The sequence below is a fragment of the Dunckerocampus dactyliophorus genome, chromosome 5 (genome assembly GCF_027744805.1).
Source record: "Dunckerocampus dactyliophorus isolate RoL2022-P2 chromosome 5, RoL_Ddac_1.1, whole genome shotgun sequence".
Taxonomy (NCBI): domain Eukaryota; kingdom Metazoa; phylum Chordata; class Actinopteri; order Syngnathiformes; family Syngnathidae; genus Dunckerocampus; species Dunckerocampus dactyliophorus.
In genome coordinates this window covers 21,963,134-21,984,601 of record NC_072823.1, presented here as the reverse complement: position 1 = coordinate 21,984,601, position 21,468 = coordinate 21,963,134, and the positions used below count along the sequence as shown (strand labels likewise).

Below are 21,468 nucleotides of genomic sequence, written 5' to 3'. Positions count from 1 at the left end.
CCTCTTATGAGCTATATTTCTTATCATCATGGCTTTTATTTTGTAGTGGCGGGCCGCCACGACCAATTACATGTAGCGGAAACCCTGGATTATTCTCGCCATTTCTACTGCGTCAAATTAATGTGTACTAATAGACAGAACAAAAACAAAAAGAACAAAAACAAAAAGAATCCATGCAATGTTTCTTTGTATGCCTGTAGGTACAAAAACAATCTACGTAATATTAAGTGTTGCTATGGCGTCAGAAAGATCATTTCAACGCAGTACGTCTTCCCATTCTGCAGCTTTTCGTTCCTTCATTCAGAACAACAAACTGTGTCCTTCATTCGCAAGACGATGCATACTCATAAACAGCATGCTTAAGGTTATCATTGTGGAGGCTGTACAGGAGGTTAAAAGGGGTTACTTAAGTAGGGAATACAAATCACAGGCCACGCTCAAGCGCACAGCTAAAGTGCAAAGAGTTGTACTTAATGGAAACAAATGCACAATGACACGCATTATGTCACAAGCTTATTTTAAAACTCCAAACCTGCTAATTAGGACACATTGTTTGCGTGTGCTTGCTCGTGATTATGCAGTCAAGGATGATGCATGGTGGAAGCAGGATGCTGCAGTATCGCTGAAGCCACAGAAGGCAGGGCGCCACAATAGCAGGAGACAAGACATTGTTGATGCCTTTGAGCAAGAGCTGATGTATGGACGGAGAAACAGAAAGGAGGCAAAAAGTAAAGTGAACAAAGATAAGAGCTTTGAGATGTTGGAGGGTAATGACTGGCACAAAACCATGACTCCATCTTCCAAAAACCTTGGCCACGCATGCAGCAATTAACACAGCCAGTGACTAACGGATAAGGGGAGACAGGCAGCAGTCCTGGAGGGTGACTCCATCTGATAACTTGATTGTTACCTATGCACGAGAAATGACATTTGTTATGGAAGGAGGACAATTCACAGCTATGAACAACTATCGCTCTATTTGACAAATAGACTCTTATTTCGGGCCGCACAGTGGCCAAGTGGTTAGCATGTTGGCCACACAGTCAGGAGACTGGAAGATCTGGTTTCAAATCTCCTTTAAGGCATCTCTGTGTGGAATGGAGTTTGCATGTTCTCCCTGTGCGCGCGTCGGTTCTCTCCGGATACTCCCGTTTCCTCACACATTCCAAAAACACGCATAAGTTGATTGGTGACTCTAAATTGTCCATAGGTATGAATGTGAGTGTGAAGGGTTGTTTGTCTATATGTGCCCTGCGATTGGCTGGCGACCAGTCCAGGGTGTACCCCGGTTCTTACTCAAAGTCTGCTGGGATACCCCAGTCTCCAGCATACCCCCGCCACCCTAGTGAGGATATGCGGCATAGAAAGTGCATGGGTTGAATGGACTCTTCTTTGTTAAGGATCACCGTTTTGGACTGTAGAGGGAAAACAGAGTGACATAACACTCAGAGGAGTACAACAATAGTATATGATTTTATTCTATAGTACAACTACTGTACAATATAAAGTGGTGTGAAAAATTGTTTGTCCCCTTCCCGATTTTTTTTTTGCATGTTTGTCACACTTAAATGTTTCAGATCATCAAACAAATTTAAATATTAGTCAATGACAACACAACTCAACATAAAATGCAGTTTTTAAATACAACTTTTTATTATTAAGGGAGAAAAAATATCCAAAGCTACATGGTCCTGTGTGAAAAAGTGATTTCCCCTTAAACCTAATAACTGGTTGGGCCATTCTTAGCAGCAACAACTGCAATCAAGGTTTTGCGATAACTTGCAATGAGTCTCTTTCAGCGCTGTGGAGGAATTTTGTCCCACTCATCTTTGCAGAATTGTTGTAATTCAGCCACATCAGAGGGTTTTCCAGCATGAAGCGCCTTTTTTAGGTCATGCCACAGCATCTCAATAGGATTCAGGTCAGGACTTTGACTAGGCCACTCCAAAGTCTTCATTTTGTTTTCTTCAGCCATTCAGAGGTGGACTTGCTGGTGTGTTTTGGATCATTGTCCTGCTGCAGAACCCAAGTTGGTTTCAGCTTGAGGTCACAAACAGATGGCCGGACATTCTCCTTCAGGATTTTTTGGTAGACAGCAGAATTCATGGTTCCATTTATCACAGCAAGTCTTCCAGGTCCTGAAGCAGCAAAACAGCCCCAGACCATCACACTACCACCACCACATTTTACTGTTGGTATGATGTTCTTTTTCTGAAATGCTGCGTTACTTTTCCGCCAGATGTCATGGGACACACACCTTCCAAAAAGTTAAACTTTTTTCTCATCTGACCACAGTATTTTCCCAAAGGTCTTGGGGATCATCAAGATGAACGGGGGGGGCAATCACTGTTTCACACTGGGCCATGTAGGTTTGGATTTTTTTTCTCCCTTCAAGAGGATGATGCGATGATGCAACATCTTCCAGATCCACCAGTGATGTCATCACGAAGGAGTGGAAGAGGATTCAGCAACAACTAGACATTAATCTTACATTATAAATTTAAAAAGCCAATTCTATAAAAGTGTCATTCTTACGGTACTTTCAAATGTGGAAAGGGGAGCACATCATATCCCCAAGCGTGCTATAAGGCAGGGGTTCCCAACCACTGTGCTGCGGGAAAAAAAACCCAGAAAACACTTAAATTAATAATAATTAATAAAAATAATTTGTAAATAACTACATAAAATTTTATGTAAAGGGTTATCAATTTTGGAAATATGAGCCATTATTTTCGATAAATAATATACAGTTAGAAATCCCACAATTTCTGCATGTTTAATGCGAGCTGTAACCTGTCACACTTTGTTTGACAGTCCTTGAATGCATCATGTAACTTTCTCCCAAGCTCCACAGATACAGTAGATTACTACACTGTTTAGTTCCCATTTTTCTTTCACCTGATATTTGGTCCCAAATGCTGATACCATGTGTGAATGCATAAAGGCAAGATTTGATGACCTTAATGAGTGCTAATATTTGTGCATATTTGCATATTTGCATATTGTGCATATTTGTGCCATGCAACTCTCTGAAAAACAAACTCCAGGCGGATTGGTGGATGGTGCGTCTGTACTCATTTAGTGCTTTTAATTTGATGTTGTTCCTGTCATAGTTTTATATGATATATAATAAGATAAATTAGATCAAACGTACGTATGTTTTTGCTGATGTGTTGAAAATCGTTCCCAGTGACTAGCTAGCGCTGCTAATGCTATTTCTCGATCCATTCTCGTCTTCAGTCATGGTCACATGGTCCGTAACAACTCAACTCATCAGTAAATACAAATAACTTTTCTCTTGTTGCGAGAGCCATCTGCCAGGGCTTTGAAGCTAAACTTACCATTCAAAATACCCTTTTTTTTGTCAATTTCTGCTCAATATCTGTTCTTGCTTGTGGCACACACATCCACTGCTGCATTTTCTCAAACTACGGTGTGGGCTGCGAGTCAAACAGGACGTGCACATGTTTAAAACAAATTCCTGTTAACTTCAAAGGACAGCTGGACAACCCTGACGTAAATACAAACAAAGACAAGTAGATAAGAGAAAAACAGTGAGTATTATTATTAATATTATTATTATTATTATTGTTATACAGCAGTGGTTGCCTAAATGTTTTAAGTCACGTACCACTTCAGACATTTGATCTGAAGCCACCATGTATCCCCACTCACATGGACAGGTTTTCACAGCTGTGCCGTGTGAGGATTCCAACACCAACATAAATGAAATCTTCAAGATTAAACATTCTTAATGCACAAAATAATTATCAGACTTACTTATTTCTTTATATAATGCACACAGAGCAATGCACAAGGTCATGCTGTGCTTCCTTTCTGCTCCGTTCTCCTTGCGCTGTGAGGCATTCAGGCGCACTTGTAATTGTGAGTGTTATGCGCTAATTGCGTTTCATTTTTATTTGCTTACCCAATTGATGTACCCCACTTTGGGAACCTATGTTATACAGTATATTATCATAACAGTGGTTTATTTGGTCTCAAAAAATGTTGACAATAATATCTTTGAGCGTCAGTTTGTGGAGCAAACATTTCAAAACGCACCTGCATTGTTTTGTGACTCAATTAAATAAATCAAGTCTTTGTCCGGTCATATTTTTTCATTGTACTTCTTAAAACTAAGGTTAAAATCTCATCTCGTCTTGTTCTCATGCCCCCAATCTTGTGCCTCTTCCCGTCGACACACCTAGTAACAGCCTGTGCAACTATTCCATCCCCAAGAGGATTAAGGCAGTGCTAGATTCAAGATTCAAGAGATTTATTGTCATATGCACAGTAAAACAGGTAGTTCTGCTATGCAATGAAATTCTTGTTCTGTTCATTCTCCCAAACAAAGAAAGAAAACACAAGAAAATGAATAAGAACATAAGAAACATTAATACCAATAAAATAACAATAACAATGGTGCTCACACTAAATATTCACACCGAGCGCACAATTTGGACATGTTCACTGTGAGGTGTACTCACTTGTGGTGCCAGCCATTTACACAACACATTTTAGTGGATAATAAATCTATTTTGCTGTACAAGCTGTACACAGACTACTCTAAACTACATCAAAGATGAATTTTTATAATATTGTCCCTTACACTTCTACACTTGAGGTGCTGACAAAGTAACAAACAGCAGTCGTTATTTTCTTTCTCTTTCTGTGACATCAAGTCAAGCATGAGGTTTTTTTTCAACGCGTGAAGATGTCATCAGGTCACATCTGGCAAAAAAACAAATGAATATAAAACTCCCACGTCTCCATTAGTGATCATCACAATAATCTGTCCATGCAGCAGAATGATGCAGCCAGACCCCTTCTGGCCCTCAAACAGTGCAGCTGACTTCACACTAAACAGTTAACAGAAAATATCATCACTTTAGTGAACAAACATGCTTGACTTAAATTAAAACACAACTCAGCGCATTCTCTCACTTCATACGTCTCACCAAGGGTTAACATCTGAGCCTGTGGCGATGTACCCACGAGACAAGGTGCTGGAAACGGCATTGATTCAATTAGCTAGGATTAATGGCCTAGCACCAGGATTCAGACACCTTGAAAAACACCACTTGAACATATACTTTACACCAAAAATGCTGAGGGTGGACTTTGTCCTGCGTCATGGACAGCAGCGAGTGCGTGATTCACCTTGCGCGTTTGACACTTCACAGTGAGTTACTTTTGAAAAGTGGCATCTTATCATAGCTGCGTGTAAAATTCACAGATAACAATGCAACTTAATTTTAAATGCTCCAAAATAACACCTAAATTGACTGCTGTGTCTGCTATACTTGCCAGATGTGTGGTCCACACGAGCATTCTAATGAGGGCTGGGTTAAAAACATTGACATTTTTTTGGCTGTAGGCAACCTCCTGATGTATTCTTTTCAATTAACTCTACAAGGTGCCAGTTGCTGCATTTGAGTTATCGTGAGTGGTCTCCATCCAGTGGCTTCATCTACTTCTGCATGCACTTTAAAATGCTGGTTAGCTGTTTGGTGAGAAACTCAATCATGTTACACTTACACATACTGTTGTTTACAATGACGTCATCTGCAATATTAATCCCATCTGAGCATCTTGCCCCTTATCGCTATTACAATACTGGTTTTGTTGCTGCTGTGTTGTGCAATATATTTGTTCATAAATGACCATGTGGTCTAAGAGCGATGTTTTTCTTTCTACTTTCTCATGCACTCCAAATCATCAAAGTAAATTTTTTAAAAAAGGTGTTCTATTTGGAAAATAATAGCCTCTCTCCAATAAAAAAGTAAAAGCAAAAATGTGTTTTGCACTTCAAAATAAGTTCAATAACATTGGGAAGGTAAACTGGACCAGCCAAGAAAACTGTTGTGTTAGCACTGCTAATGTTAGGGTTCCAAGTTGTGTGCAAAGCCTTATAATATTGTAGTATTTACTTGAGCAGGATGGACGTACAAACATAAAAGACAAAAAAAAAACTTGAAGCGTCCGGTCGTGGCTGTTGTGGTCAAGTTGCCATGTTAATTGGAAAACAAATATCATCACTGACAAGTGTGTCCCAATCTTAAATCCACTTCAACTCACAGTGTACTTTGTAAGGAAGCATTGCAAATACGTATTATGGAGCGGGTTAGTTCCAGGTCCGAACTCTTTCACGACAAGTTGATCTGACGAGCTGCACGTCAAACCTGCTGTGTCTGAACAGCTGTCACCACGCCAGATTACAGTGTGAAATTTGTTTTCAGACTGCAGTGGGGGAACACTGTCATTTTATAATGTTGCAAAGTCTGCTGTGACTCATCTAACATCAACATTAGCACTAAAGTAAGACTACGATGTTTGATTCATGAGTAATTTGAAGCTAAATTTCACGTTGGCTAAGTGTACATATTAAAATGCGTGGCTAATCAAAGCGTCTGCTGAGTACACAATGTGCATACGTGCGACTAAATTTAATCAAGATGTCGAAGCAGCCAGCTCCAGAGGCATTAAAACACCCAAATCAAATCCACAACATCAGCAAGATGGTCGCCAGCACTGTCCTTTGTTTGTCTGCTTGTTAATGTGGTCTGAATTTGCATCTGTTTTAGTCTGTGTTGTGTGTTTAGTAGCCGTTTTTAAGTAAACTAGTCTGGAAAGTCTGGATTCAATCAACAAATGCTGACATCCTTATTCCGTCAGACACCTGGCTGAGCAACACAGTCTCTGACAAGCATATGGCTACCAACGAGTAGAACGTCTGCAGGAGGGAGCGCCCTCAAAAACCTCACAAACAAACTTCATGATACCCTGTTGTCATCACTCTACATCACTAAACAATTTGAAGTCCTTGCTTTGAAGCTTGAAGTCTCCCATAGATGGCCAATCTCTTACAATTGTAGGTTGTCATAGACCCCCCCCTGCTTCCCCCAAAGCCATCTCCTCACTTACATCTTTTGTGACTGGGTTAAATTCCAACGAGCTTCTCTTGGTAGGTGATTTAAATCTTGATAGGTTGACTGCCTCATTTGGTCGTCTTAAAGTTATCTGCAACTCACTAAATTTAACTCAGTTAATCAATTCCTCAACTTGGCCCAATACTTAAATCTTCCTGACCTGACCTAATCTTAACAAGCGCCCCCTGATACAGGGGTGCCAACGACCTAAGTGATCACCGTACCAACTCCGAAACTCTGAGCTTCCAAAGTCAAAGCCAAATATCATACACAAAAGAGCTTTTACAAACTTTTGCAATCAAAGTTTTTATGTACGACTTTGGGTGGAGTGGAGTTTCTCTATTTGATGATGTACAGCTGGCTCGAGAATACATTTATGATAAATTCCGATGTACAGTCCAAAAACATGCACCTTTTTGACAATTTAGGGTGAAGAGACAAAATAATCCTTAGTTTTCCTCTGAAATTAGAAAACCTCATTCAACTAGCTTAGAAATAAATGTACAGCAGTGACTTTGGTTTTTGTACGCCTCGGTTTTCATAGTTTTCGGTTTTCATCCAAAATCTTGAGCAGGTTCACGGTCGAGACCAGGGATCTTGGTCTCAAAAAGTTTGGTGACCATTGATGTAAACAAAGTTGTGTGAGCACACAGTCATCTGTGCGCTCTTAGATGTAACACAAGTACCGACACTTTGATATGGCGGTGGCGTCTGTGTGTCTCTCTCCTTCCCTTCCCTCTCCACTCATAGCCGTCTTTTCCTTCAATAAAGATAAAAATGTTGTTAAATCTTTATTTATCTATTGACGTCAGCATTTATATGCATTTTGCATTGTTTTCTGCATGTAAAACTACAATATGTTAGCATTTTTGGGTGCCTGGAACGGACTCACTGGATTTACATCGTTTCTTATGGTAAACATTGTCCGGTTTTCGTTCGATTCTGTTTTCGCCGAGCTCTTTCGAGCAAATAAATAACCACTGTACTTCCCTTATTAAGAGAACTGACCTTTACTTGAATGAATCCACCAAAAATGACCCCCAAAAATGTTGGCAAGTCATAAACTGTTCTTTAAATCATGTAAGAACTACTGACTTGCCAAGTTCGTTAATTATTCAATCTGGTACACTGTCTGATAAGATAGCTATGTTAAATTGTTTCAATGAGCATTTTATTCCTGCTGGATGTTTGTTTGAGTCGCTAAATGCTCAACTGCCAAACTCTGGTCTGGCTAGTGTTTGCCCACCCTCGACATTGCAGGCTGTGAGTGAACCCATCACTTGCCCTTTTGAGTTTCCATCTGTGTGGGCCTCTGAGGTGAACAGTGCACTCAAGAGCCTGGACACAAGTAAAGCAGCAGGACTTGATGACAGTGAACCATTTTTCTTAAAGTTGGCTGCTGATTTTGTTGCTGAGCCTTTCTCACTTATTTTAACCTTGAAGCAATAATTATATCAAAATCTCTGTTCGTCCCCTGTTAAAAGGGGGTGAACCATCCATCCAGCCATCGTCTATGCCGCTTTTCCTCATTAGGGTCGCGGGGGTATGCTGGAGCTTAACCCAGCTGACTTTGGGCGACAAGCTGACTTTGGTCGCCAGCCAATCGCAGAGCACATATAGACATGCAGCCATTCACACTCACATTCATACCTATGGACAATATAGAGTCTCCAACTAACCTAACATGCATGTTTTTGGAATGTGGGAGGAAACCGGAGTACCCGGAGAACACCCACGCACACACGGGGAGAAGATGAAAACAAGGGGGCGAACCCACAAGTATAAATTTATAATTTGTGTATTTTAGCTAAATTGTTTGAGAAGATCATCAATGACCAGATAAAGCAATTTTCATTCATTAATTTTCTAGGGTCTTCCTAGGGGTATGCCAGAGCCTATCCCAGCTGACTTCGGGCGAGAGGCAGGGTACACCCTGGACTGGTTGCCAGCCAATTGCAGGGCACATACAGACAAACAACCATTCACACTCACATTCATACCTATGGACAATTTAGAGTCTCCAACTAACCTAACATGCATGTTTTTGGATGTGGGAGGAAACCGGAGTACCCAGAGAAAACTTCATACAGAGATGTCCAATGGAGCTTCAAACCCAGATCTTCCAGATCTCCTAACCACTAGGCCACCGTGCAGCCTGAAGGAATTTTTAAAATAAAGTATTTGACCTCCATTCCAAACTGGCATTAGAAAACACCACAGCACTGTTCCAGCTACGCTGAAGGTCCTAAATGGTTTAATTGAGGCTCTAGACAGCAAGAAACATTGTGTCGCTCTTTTTATTGATTTTAAGCATTTGACACACTTGACTCCAGCCTGCTGATACAAGCTTGGTATTACCGGTACATTGACTAACCTAAACGTACTGCTGCCTGCTTTGCCAACTAGAGTAATTTCTGGACTACAAATTGCTCTGGAGTCACATCAGTCAAAAAATGCGTCATAAAGAGGAAGAAAACACGTACTGTACTATATGTCGCATTTACTGAGCTAGCAATAGAGCAAACTTTTTTTTTTTTTTTAGGAGTGTCATGGTGCCACTTCTAACAACATTAAATTTGCAAAAAAGAAGACAAAGTCATAGGGAGGGGGCTATGTTTACAGCAACAAGGAGACAAACTAAAGCTACAAAAACTTACCTTTTTAATAAATGTCAGAATGTTTTTGAAGAAGACACTTTCAATACAAAACTTCTTTTTTTTTATTCACAAATGAATTAAAATAGATCGGAAATCATACGTGTGTATTTAGTTAGTCAGTGGCTGACACAGCAGCTAAATCTCCATGCTAGACATAATTAGTAGGGCTGTCACGAGATCTTGAGAGATTAAAACGTGACTCGATTTCTCGTTCAGAAAAAACTGTCTTGCGGGATAATAAATGAATTAATTAATCACACGTTAATTGGAAATGAACTTGATAATTTTGCCGGCCTCGATATATTCCCATGTGCATGCGTGTCTGTTTTCCCCGTCTCTCGCCTCCAAACAAGCAGGAAGAGGGTTCACTTTGTGCACTGGATTCAGACCCTGGGTGTGTTTGCTCTATAAAACAACAGCATGAACACAGTGAGACCTCGTCAGTCATACAGTCTCTTTGTCTCTGTGGTGGAGGGGGAGGCGGGGCCGCTAGCATAGCCAGTGCAGAGGGGTGGAGATTTGTGAGGAGCAATGCAAGGTGGCGTGGTAGAAATTAGGAGGAAAGGGATAACTGCAAAGCCAAACGTCACGCAAAAAAGCTACGCATCACGATGCGGAGCCTTTGTCGGGACAGTCAACACTCACAGAGACGTTTGGTTGACAAAGTAAATACAAACAGGACAGTGCTAAATGGTGTGCGCTCACAGAAAGTATTGTTTGCTACATGTCAAAAGAAAGGCTACTGTTTAAAGCCACCATTTCGAAAAATTGACAGACTAAGAATTAATTGCCTGTGAGAAACCTGTCACAAACACCAATTCCACAATTCCACAGCAGTGAGAGATGACATATATGTATGTTTATAAACACCCCGGCTAAAGTTTTACAACACTCCAATTTCTCTGGAGAAAAAAAACTACATTTTTAAGTGTTAAGATGGTCTCTTTTCCATTGTTAATACGGTACCCTTTTTTCTTGACAATTTTGTAGCAACAAATTACTTTCCCCAGTACAAATACTGTTCAACTGATGTTCACGAGAGTATAGTACCACAGTGTGTTCTGAACACTGTTTTTATGCAGACAGAGGAGGCAGGAAGTACTCCAGAACTTGGAACACCTGTAGGAATGAGTTGCACCAACTGCCAGGGCTTGATCAACCTCCATTTCTGCTGAACCGCTTTAAATTGTTGACCCATTTTGTGGTCCCTGAAACAGGCCTTTTTGTATAATTCTGAAATACACATTATTTTTCAGTTTTGGGTAACCTTACCTTTTTAACCTCTGGCACTTCACTTCACTCATTGGACTTTCAATAAATAACTGGAAAAATTGGGGTGTTCTAAACCTTTTGACCTTTTTGGTCTCAAAACAAAACACAATAAATATTTCAAAATTGACCCGCAGTGCTTTGTGACTCAGTTACTGTAAATTAAAAATTCTGCTTGTCCAGTCATATTTTTTCAATGTACTTTTCCGAAAAATAATGTTAAAGTCTCGTCTCGTTTTCTTAGACCCAACCTCGTTTATCGTCTCGTCTCATGACCTGAGTGTCTCGTGATTCCCCTAATAATTAGTGTCCTAATTAACAACACTGCTTTCTAAAACACCGCATTTCTCAATCCACACAGGTAACTTATCATGATAGTTGCACATTACTAAGAGACACATAGTCTCAGAGGCAGGAGCGTATTAGAAAGTATTCTGTAACAAAAAGCGTCCGGTATGCTCTGTATCATTCAATTTGTGTGGTTAACTGCGTCACAATAAGCTGAATTTAATCAATTATTGTAGCCAGTAGGTGTCGCCAAATGTAACATTTTATACTGTATATATTTTGGTATACTATATACCGTAAGTGGCACCTGACTATAAGGTGCAGGACCAGCCAAAATATTTTAAACAGTGTGACTCGCAGTCCGGAAAATTCAGTTCAAATGAATACCTTTCCAGCAGAACACAATGTGTGCAGGTGGCTGCAACGACCACTTCTTTTCTGGTCATTACCAAAAGGGTGCCGCAAGGTTCATTGCTGGGGCTCATTTTATTTTCAATCTACATAATCTCTGTAACAGTTTGTCTTGCGCAACATATCATTTTATGCAGATGACACCATTATTTATGGCTGTTAAACCTCACTCGCCGAGCATTTTGAGTTTTTACAAGCTGCTTTTGCTGCCATCCAGTCTTGTTTAGTCCATCTTAAATTGCTTTTAAACACAGGTAAAAGCGAGCTCATGGTTTTCGCTCATTCAAGAGTGTTACCACAGAACATTTCAAATATTGTAACATTAAAATGAAAACTTATCATGCATTTTTTTTTTTCAGGAATAAAACCTGCTTCACTCTCAGGGTCACAAAGAAATTGGTGAGAGTGACTTCCTTGCCCATAATTGATTATGGAAATGAACTTTATCAATACTGTTTTACTCTGCACTGAGGTGTGTTACTGGCTGTAGTTGTCTCACCCACAATTGTGAGTTGCATTTAAAATCAGTGCACGCACATACACGCACTGGTGGACCCTAATTTATTAGGCTGTTAGGCTTAACTCCCTATTTGTGCATTTTGTTAACAGTTGCTATGTGTTACCTTCCTGCGTTACTTGTATTCTAGCTGTTCCTCGGGTACCGACTGAATTTGTGAAAAAAGCTTTCAGCTCTGCTGCCCCCTCGGCATGGAATACTCAACAGACTGAACTTAAACTCTGTGAACTTATTCCACATGGAGCCTTCCGTTCTATCCTGAGGGCTAGACAGCATGAGACCATTGAACGGTGGCTGTGTTTTTTCATCTTTATTTGAGTTACAGCTCCTGCACGTTTTAGTGCACCTCAAAATTGTATGTTTGAACCTATGCCGTCACCTTCTTGGAACCGTTTTTGGGACGTGTGCTGCTGTCCACTTGGCCAGGTCACCCTCGTGAAAGAGATCTTGATCTCAATGGGTTCTTATGTGATTAAATAAAGGTTAAATAAGCTATAAATTACAAATCTGTAAACATTACTGTATTATTATGAAGAACCTATTAGCCAAGTTGGGACATCGACCAATAATCGTATTTTATGAAAGGTAATGCACTATGATGGAGTATTTAAATGATGTGAATAATACGAGCCCCTTAGTCACTCTAAGCAAAATATTACCATTGCATTGCAAAGTATAGAATTATTAGTTTGTCACGGCAGGCATGTATTTATTTGATTTTATCTGTATTCTGTATGATGTCTTTTATCTGTATTTTATCTTTTTACTCCTGATCAAAATCTTAAGACCAGTTGAAAAATTGCTAGAATTTGCATTTTGCACATTTGGATCTTAATGAGGTTTTAAGTAGACTACAATATGCAAAAAACAAGAAAGGGGAGTGAGACAAAAAACATTTTCAAAAAGTAATTTATTCGAAACAACAATTAAACTGAAATGGGTTGTTTATCAGCTGATCAAAAGTTTAAGACCACTGCTCAAAAAAAACCCCAAAACTCTCCAAACCAGAACAAAAAGTGTTCTCAGTAGGACTCAGTAATGAGTAGCTCCACCGTTCTTGTTCATCACTTCAAAAATTGGTTTGGGCATGCTTGATGGGAGTGTTTCCAGGAGACTAGTGGGAACATTGCAGTGGTCCACAACCTTTTTGGCCCCACGGCCCAGCGTGTGTTCCCACAAATCTCCGCGGACCAGGGGGGTCGTGTAGCGATCAAATTTATCTCATTTAGTATGTATTGTGTAAAACTAAGACAGGAACAACATCAAATTAAAAGCACACAGTGAACACAGACCCACCATCCACCACTATAAGCTTGGAGTTAGTTTTTCAGAGAGAAGAATATAGCGCCGCTGCTTGATGTGTGTGCTAACAGGCAGTGTGCTAGCATGAATTAACTTGAAGCTGTGCACACAACAAATATACACGTTAGCACTCAATAACGTCATCAAACTTTACCTTTATGCATTCCCACAGAGTATCAGCATTTGGGAGAAAATATGAAGTGAAAGAAAACCGACAAAAATTCTGTATAGTTGAGGATATGTGCAGAGTGGGAGAAGGCTACCGCACGTACAATGGTGCGTTCAAGGACTGTCAAACATAGTGGGACACTTGTAACAAACAACATAAACATGCAAAAACTTCTAACTATATTATTTTTTTAATAAAATAATGGCCCATATTTCCAAAATTGATATGCATTTACTTAAAATTGTATTTTGTTATTTATAAAAGTATTTTTTTTGTGTGTGTGTATTTTTTTTTGTCATTGCGCCTGAACGGTTTCCTCGGCCCAGTTCGGCCCCGCCCATGGACCGGTACTGGGCCACGGCCCGGTGGTTGGGGACCCCTGCTCTATGGGATTTTAATCAGGGGAACCAAAAGAGTGATGTTATTCTCCCTGAAGATGTCCTTGGTCAAGCGAGCATTGTGACATTTGTGCGTATGCAGTCACCATTTGACGACCCTGCACCACCTGAAGCTCCGGTGTTCCAATGAATGAAAAAGCACCCCAGATCAGGATGGACCCCCTCCACTGTGCCATGTGGAAAACATCTCAGGTGGGATCTCCTTGTCATGCCAGTAACGTTGGAAGCCATCTGGACCATCAAGGTTACACTTTTTCTCGGAGAATAAAACTTTTTCCACCTTTCAATGTCCCATGTTCGATGCTCCCTGGCAAAGTCTAAACGGGCAGTTTTGTGGCGTTGAAGGAGACGAGGTCTTTGAATTCCTTTTTTGTTTTTTAAACCCTTTTCCCGCAGATGCCGTCTGATGGTTATTACGCTGCAGTTAGCACCAGTAAGGGCCTTAATTTGGGTTGAAGACCGCCCTGTGTCTTGATGGACAGCCAATTGGATCATTTTTAGTACATTTCCTAACCTGAAGTGGAGCATTAATAGCGTGCAGTACCGTCCTCATCTCTACAGAGAAATGACAGAACGCCGATTTCACCTTGTGCACTCATCTTTGTTCGTTTACGGAGGTGAAGTGTTCAAAAATAGGTCCACAGCACCTCGATGTTGGGGCCAAAAGGCAGGGGGACTGGTGGGCACTTAGCTGAGGAGATCCGCCGAGTCTGAGTTGCCTTCACGCATCGCCAACACAGCCCTTTTGCCTATACTCTTCGCTATATACTCCTCTGTCCTCTGTCACGTAAAATGTTGGGGTTTTTTTTGGTCTGTTTGTTTTGTTTGCGTTTTAATTGACTCTATTCTTGTAAGGCTACAAGTATTAAAGCTGATATTTTTTTCACTACAGAAATTGTAGCATGGGATTTTGTGCTTATTATTGGAAGATGCCCCCCCCCCCCCCCCCCCCCCCCCACACACACACACACACACACACACACCTCTCACGCCCCACCACTAAGGTGGAAACTGGTTTAATACTGCATTGGACGTAGGGATTGTTTTGCGCATACAATTTCAGCTTCATCTCACACTTCTCATGAGATGACTCCATCTCCCAGGGAAGAAAGAAAGTCATATATTAAAATCCAGCGTCCTCCCCTTTCAAGTTGTGGATATTATATTACACAGAGAGAGGTGTTCTCTCCCTGCACACACATAATACAATATAATACATATCCCACACAGACTTACGACAAAAGCTTGCTGTGTTTTGGAGCAATATTAACATCTCCATCAATTCCCTGACTCGGGTAATATTCACATAACAGGAGATAGAGGATGGAAAAGAGTGAAGTATGAAATAGGATGTGGCGGTAAAGCAAGAAAAGCAAAACGCGAGTGGATCAATAAAATAATCAGCATTTTGTAGGATTTATAAGCTGGCTTGAGGCAGGAATCTCATTTCAAAAGTTTGCCTCCTTTGTGAAAACACAGGAGCTTACAGCTTACCCCAATGCATCCCCAATGCATCCCCAATGAGGATGCATGGGAAGTCAGATGAGGACACTGGAAGAAAAGGGACATTGCACTGCAGAGGTGAGGGCAGCGGGAGGGACAGCTTCATCTTTGAATGAATGTGACTGAAGCTAAACGTAGCAACAGGGTGATATGACAGTGACAATCAGCAATCACTGACACAAAATCACAAGAAAATCGATGCCTCCAACTGCCATTTTATGTCATACTCAAGACACAGGAAGGGAACTGAGATAGGGATGGCAGCCAGCAGAAATACAACGAAACAGTGAAATCATTGAGGCACAGGCTGACCTCAGATTTGTTTGGATTTTGTAAATGTTTCAAATAGGACACAGAAACAACCTTCATCACCTTAACTGGCATACAGGTGTAAAAAAAGTTAACCACTATAATACATCCTAATATAGTGCCAATTATGCAAAACTGGCGTTTCAGTTTAATATTCTCAAATTCTCAAACAAGAAGAGCCGCTAAAACTGTTGGAAATTCTGGGTTTTCATGACCTTATGACGAAAAAAACCTCCAAACGTAGGAGGTTTTGACCCGCCCCTAGCTAGAGGAGCCTGCCCCGTGTATACGCTCACTGCTTCACAGAGGACAGCTTTGGAAAAAATTAAATAAAGTAAATACAGTAAATAAAGAGTCTTCGCTACACATTTTGAAATAAACTCTGTCAACTACAGGTATCTATCAATCAACAACAGGGGACCTGTAAGTTCTGGCTTTTTTTCCAGCGACAAGGCTAAAATGTGGGTGTAATGTTAGCACTGTAGCTCACATAGCTATGCTAGTGTTGCTTTTGTTTGAGTCCTCCTGTCCCACTTCGTAATGTTACGTTATGATTTATGACATCGATTACGGACAAGTACAAAGGTCCAATGTAATGGTAATAAGTAGATAGAGTTCACAATAGCTTTTCTTGGAACCACAGACAAACACAGCAAACATTAGCATTAAAGCTACAGACACAAACACACGTGTTCCCATGGGGCTTACTACCGGTATGACTTCTTTTTTTAGAACTTGATAGCATCAAGGCAAAATTTTGGACAACACACTTCCAATACACTCTTATCAGACTTATTTTTTGGAAGAAGCGGCACAAAAAAAGCCAAATAAAAAGCAAAATGTGTAGAGATAAACACATGTTTTGGTTTCACCCAATAATGGTTGCTCGGAAAGATAAAGCTTTGATCCTAGGGTAATTTTCCAACATACTGTACCCAACCTACCAACTCAAGGACAATATAAAAAGGACACAATCATCCAAGAGGAGCAAAAAGGGAATTCTACTTATTTCCATTGGAAGGGGGCGTTTTATTTGGGTAGGACTAACTAACTAACATCACAGTAAAGCTGGCCAAGAGAATGATGAAAGAGAGTCTGCTAAAGAGGCAAAATGGAGAATACAGATGGATGCAGTTAGAGAGCAGTGGGGCAGACTGTTTATGTCAGTGTCTCACTTCCCTCTGTTGAGGAGATGAATAGCAGCCATTAGCAGAATTGGTAAGCTGTCTCTTTTGGGCTCAATTGTAGAAATTGCTGAGTTGGAGATGATGAATGACAAACCGTAGCTGTTAAAAAAAAACAAGCTTTGCAGATAATCTGCCATCCGACCATCCGATTGTAGCAGATGCTATTGATTGCGAATGCAAACAGCCAAAGACAGTTATTTCTAGAGTTCGCTTTAAAAATAAAAAAAAATTTAAAAAATCACATAACAAGATGGCCACTGATTTGCGTCTTCTGCAAATTCATTTTCTACTTAGTAATGTAGTCAGTCCTGTAGTCAGACAATGATTTATATAAACCACAAAGAGAACGCGGCGTGAATTAGAAGCACTTTAAGTATGCGCAGCAACAGAAGAAACATTGTAATAGTGGTAAGGAGCTCAGCCAGCTTTAACACCGCTGATGAGTCGGGTTGGGCATCGTTTGAATTTGTATGATTCCGGTTCTGATTCTGATCCCTTGTTTCGATTCTGGTTCCTAACGATTCTCGATTCCGATGCTTTTTAGAGGCAGGATCATAAAAGATGGCATGGTTTAACCAGAGTTCCTTTTGGATGGAATGTCCGAACTTCTCCATGAATTGTTTAATGATATGAACTTTTTAAAATCAACTTTACTATTTCTGACAGGGCTATTTTCAACCCGCATATAAAAATCAAACCATTCAACTTGAATATCCATCCATTTTCTATGCCGCTTCTCCTCGTTAGGGTCGCGGGGGCACGCTGGAGCCTATACCAGCTGACTTTGGGCGACAGGCGGGGTACACCTTGGACTGGTCGTCAACTTGAATATAAATGTTATAAAGTTTCTTTTTACAGGAGTACACTTTCACAAAAGACCAGGAGAGTCGGAATGTTAGTCCCGGTTCCCATTGATGCTTGAGACTCGATGCCCAACCCTACTGATGAGTTCATTGTCCACACCAAAGTTTCACGCAACAAACGCCGAATAGCACATTTTGCAGCGCAAGCAGAGGTAGATAAAGCCTCTGGAGGCTGGCCGACAATGATACTTCATATGCAGTTACTGCCATTTATGTTTAAAAAAAACTACATCCAGAACTGGTATTGCTGGTATATATATATATTTTTTTTGACATGGCGCCAGTTGGAGAGCACAGCAAGTATTTGCTTTTGTAGACGACGCGGCTGGCAACTAGGAGACCTTGCAAGTAATTAAATTAGGAGGCATTAATTGGAGTGTTTACATCCTTGGTCTCAATAGGCAGCTCACGGGCCACACCTGGCAGAGGAAGCAACATTTGCCGCAACTTTGTGAAAAAGCTGTTGCGAAATCAGGCTGCAACAATCACAAAAAAAGCCAGCAAAATCCTGGAAGGACTGATTAACCACAACAGGTTCTCAATTGAAATATTGGACAGGACATATGAGTCTTTGTCGTAGACATTTCAGAATTGGTTTTAAGTATATGACAGTGACATTTCTGACTGTAGCAGATATTATTGGACAGTACACAGTGAGAGGTAGTGCTGTCCTGCAGGAATGGTTAGGAGTCAAGTGCTTGCTGCTGTGATACTACCGCCTGTTTCATCCAGCAATGAAATGTGACAGTCACTGAAGAGGAAATATAAGGATTAAGCATTTTGGAAATGAAGCTTAACTGGACAGGAGGTTCCACTCCTGCCGAAAAGACAAAAGAGTCCCCTTGTAGTCGTTGCATGGTGCTTCTCCTGATCCATGCTGGAAACACAGCAGGAGATGTATAAGCCTCCTTCAGGAGGACTTTTCCACTGTAATCTCCTGTTTGGTACACAGAAGTCACTTGTGACGGCTCTGCGAAAGATGCAGATTCTGTGTGGCCATCTGTCTTCTGCCTTTCGCTTTATTACTGTTGACAGGCAGACAAAAATATTGGATTCACCGAGGCGTTTTTTGCACTGAGCTGTGTGAATTGTTTTGCTTCCCCAAGTGAGTTAAGTCTTCAAAATCTGGTCTTTAGCAAAACTAGTCATGCATTTCTTTCATTGGTACTACTGTATATGGTGGTAGCACTGCACCCAATTGATTTTGACGTTTCACTGACCAAAAACTGTTGACTTCTCTGTTTCAAAATGAATAAAATGAAACAAAATGCTATATTTACAACACTGAAATGCAAGCAGATGGCTTTGAACAAACAACATATCTTCCACCAACATGTGGCATAGTCATAGACGAATTAGCAATATACCTCCGCCACGGCCACACTACCTCAAAACATGTCCATCTGACGTTCGGCTGAAGGCGATGCCGTCCCAGCCCAGTCCCGTGGATGCAGCTCCATCATCTGACATCAATGTAAGTAGGTTGTAAAGGCTGAAGGTGAAATTAAGTTCTATAGATAAATATATAAATAAACTACCTTAGAAATTGTGAAAACCTTGACGCTAACCTGTCGATAAGAGTTGCTTTTGGCTTTTGTAAAGGAAAAGTGCAGAAAATACAGCCCCCTACTGTTGCCCCCTACTGGCACTAAGTAAGCTTATTGACCATGTACCTAAACATGATAAATCTTGAAGACAAGCTGTTCAGCACTACTCGTGTTTGTGTGTGAGAAGCATCTTTTTTGGTTCACAGACTGTGATTCCACAGCACCTTTGGGGAATTCTCTGCTTTCTTTTCAGCTTTTTTTTTCTTAGCATGCAGTATTGGGTTATTCCATCCAAGTAGCGTCACAATAGAAGGCTAACCAACAATCACAAACACAAGAGACAACAACTTTGCCGTCATGGCCTGGAAACTGATTTTTTTTTTTTTTTTAAAAGGCACCTATGGAGAGCAAACAGTGCACCACATTGTGACAAGCTGGAAAGGTTCCATCTGAATTTTGCTCCACCATTAGGGTAAAAACAAAGGTCTCCAGAGGAAATGTGAGAGAAGACCAAGCAATGGTGAGTCGAAGATGCTTGGCAAGGGCCCATTACGTACAAAAAAATCTGACTTGTGATGTTCCACAGAACATGTCACAAAGTATTTTGGTCTTGTGTGTGGTGAAATGTACAGGAAAGGGAATACAGTTATAGATGTGCTAAACTGCTACATTTGATTCTGTGCGCAATGACTTAGATGTTATGTCGCGTAAAATTCTTTTAAAGTGTATTCCCAAAGGCACTGTAACTTTACTCAACACCATTTGACGACCTAACACTAAAGTACGAGACACTGAGAGAATAATTAAAAAGGATATACACACACACACACACACACACACACACACAATGCACTGAATCCATGAAGATTCGGAGAGGCAGAAACATTTATCAATGCACAATTACTGTCCACTTTATGAAGACTTTAAAATAATAACCCTGACCCAAATATAAGATGCCTGTGAATAGAAGACAAGCTCCTTTTTCAAAACCTGTTTGTGTAAAACAATTTTTTAAGACAAAAAAAGACAGAATGTTGTTTTCCCAGCAGGTTTCAGCTGCATCTCTCCAGGTCACTGATGTGTGTGTGTGTGTGTGTGTGTGTGTGTGTGTGTGTGTGTGTGTGAGTGGCAGGAAGAAAAGCTCTGGCTTGTTTGACGACACCAGCTGAGTTGCATGTGTAAATCTCTAGACCCCGATTTCACAACGCCCATCATTTTCAGACTTTTTTCAAAGAAAAAAGATTGTCTTATATTTGGGTTGACAGGGTAAATACTGAGTGTTTCCTGCTACATGTACTGTTAGCAGTTGTTAGCAAAGTCACCACTGAAAACAAGTTAATAACTTGATGTTGTATCTCTAGTGGTCGCCATGTCAGTACTTCCTCTTCAGGACACACCTCCTCCACTCACATGTGAAAATGTAAATGCATTGTTGAATATGTCAACATCATGTAAGCATGTCGTTTAGCCACGGTTACAAGCAAAGAGGGAGATAAAAGACTCAAAACTATCCGTTCGTCATTAGCCCCTTTCACACTGCCTGTAAAAGTTGGCATTCTCCTTTTTCCACTTGCTTCTGTTCTGTATAAACGGCACCGACGCAGAATCAAGTGAACAAAGTTAGCCAGGCAATTTTCCACGTTTGGAGGTAGAATCCTAGCCATAGACCTGTGTGGAAGGGAATTCAGCAATGTCTGGACAAGGAAAGTTACTTCTACTTCCTGAGCTTCTTCCTTCCCGGGATGCTGTGTGGAAGAGCACACACGTTGTGTTCTGTATAAAATGCAAAGGTGGATAAACGCAGCTCTGGCAATTTTTTATTATTCTATTATTATTTTGTGTAAGACGCGACCAGAAGCCATTGTACACATCTCTCCTCACTCAGTCACCATAGACAAGCCTCTGAAACCTTTTAAAACATTGGAGTTAAAGTTTCCCAGGCATACATAACTATCTTCTACATCTGCCTGCCTTATTTCCCCCGTGAAGATTTACAATGCTTCTCATAGCCTTTTATTGCTCTCACGTCTCTTCCCTTTAGCCCCCACAATCCCTCCTTGCCTCCCACTCTCACCTTAAGTGGCCAATTGTCAAAGTCAGCTGAAGCCCAGTTAATGAA

At 40.7% G+C, this 21,468-nt stretch overlaps 1 protein-coding gene across 22 annotated transcripts in view; it reads right to left on the bottom strand.

Moving 5' to 3' along the window:
• Positions 1-21,468, bottom strand: part of shank3a (SH3 and multiple ankyrin repeat domains 3a) — a 255,764-nt gene that overhangs the window by 158,291 nt on the left and 76,005 nt on the right. The gene's annotated exons all lie outside the window — the stretch shown is intronic.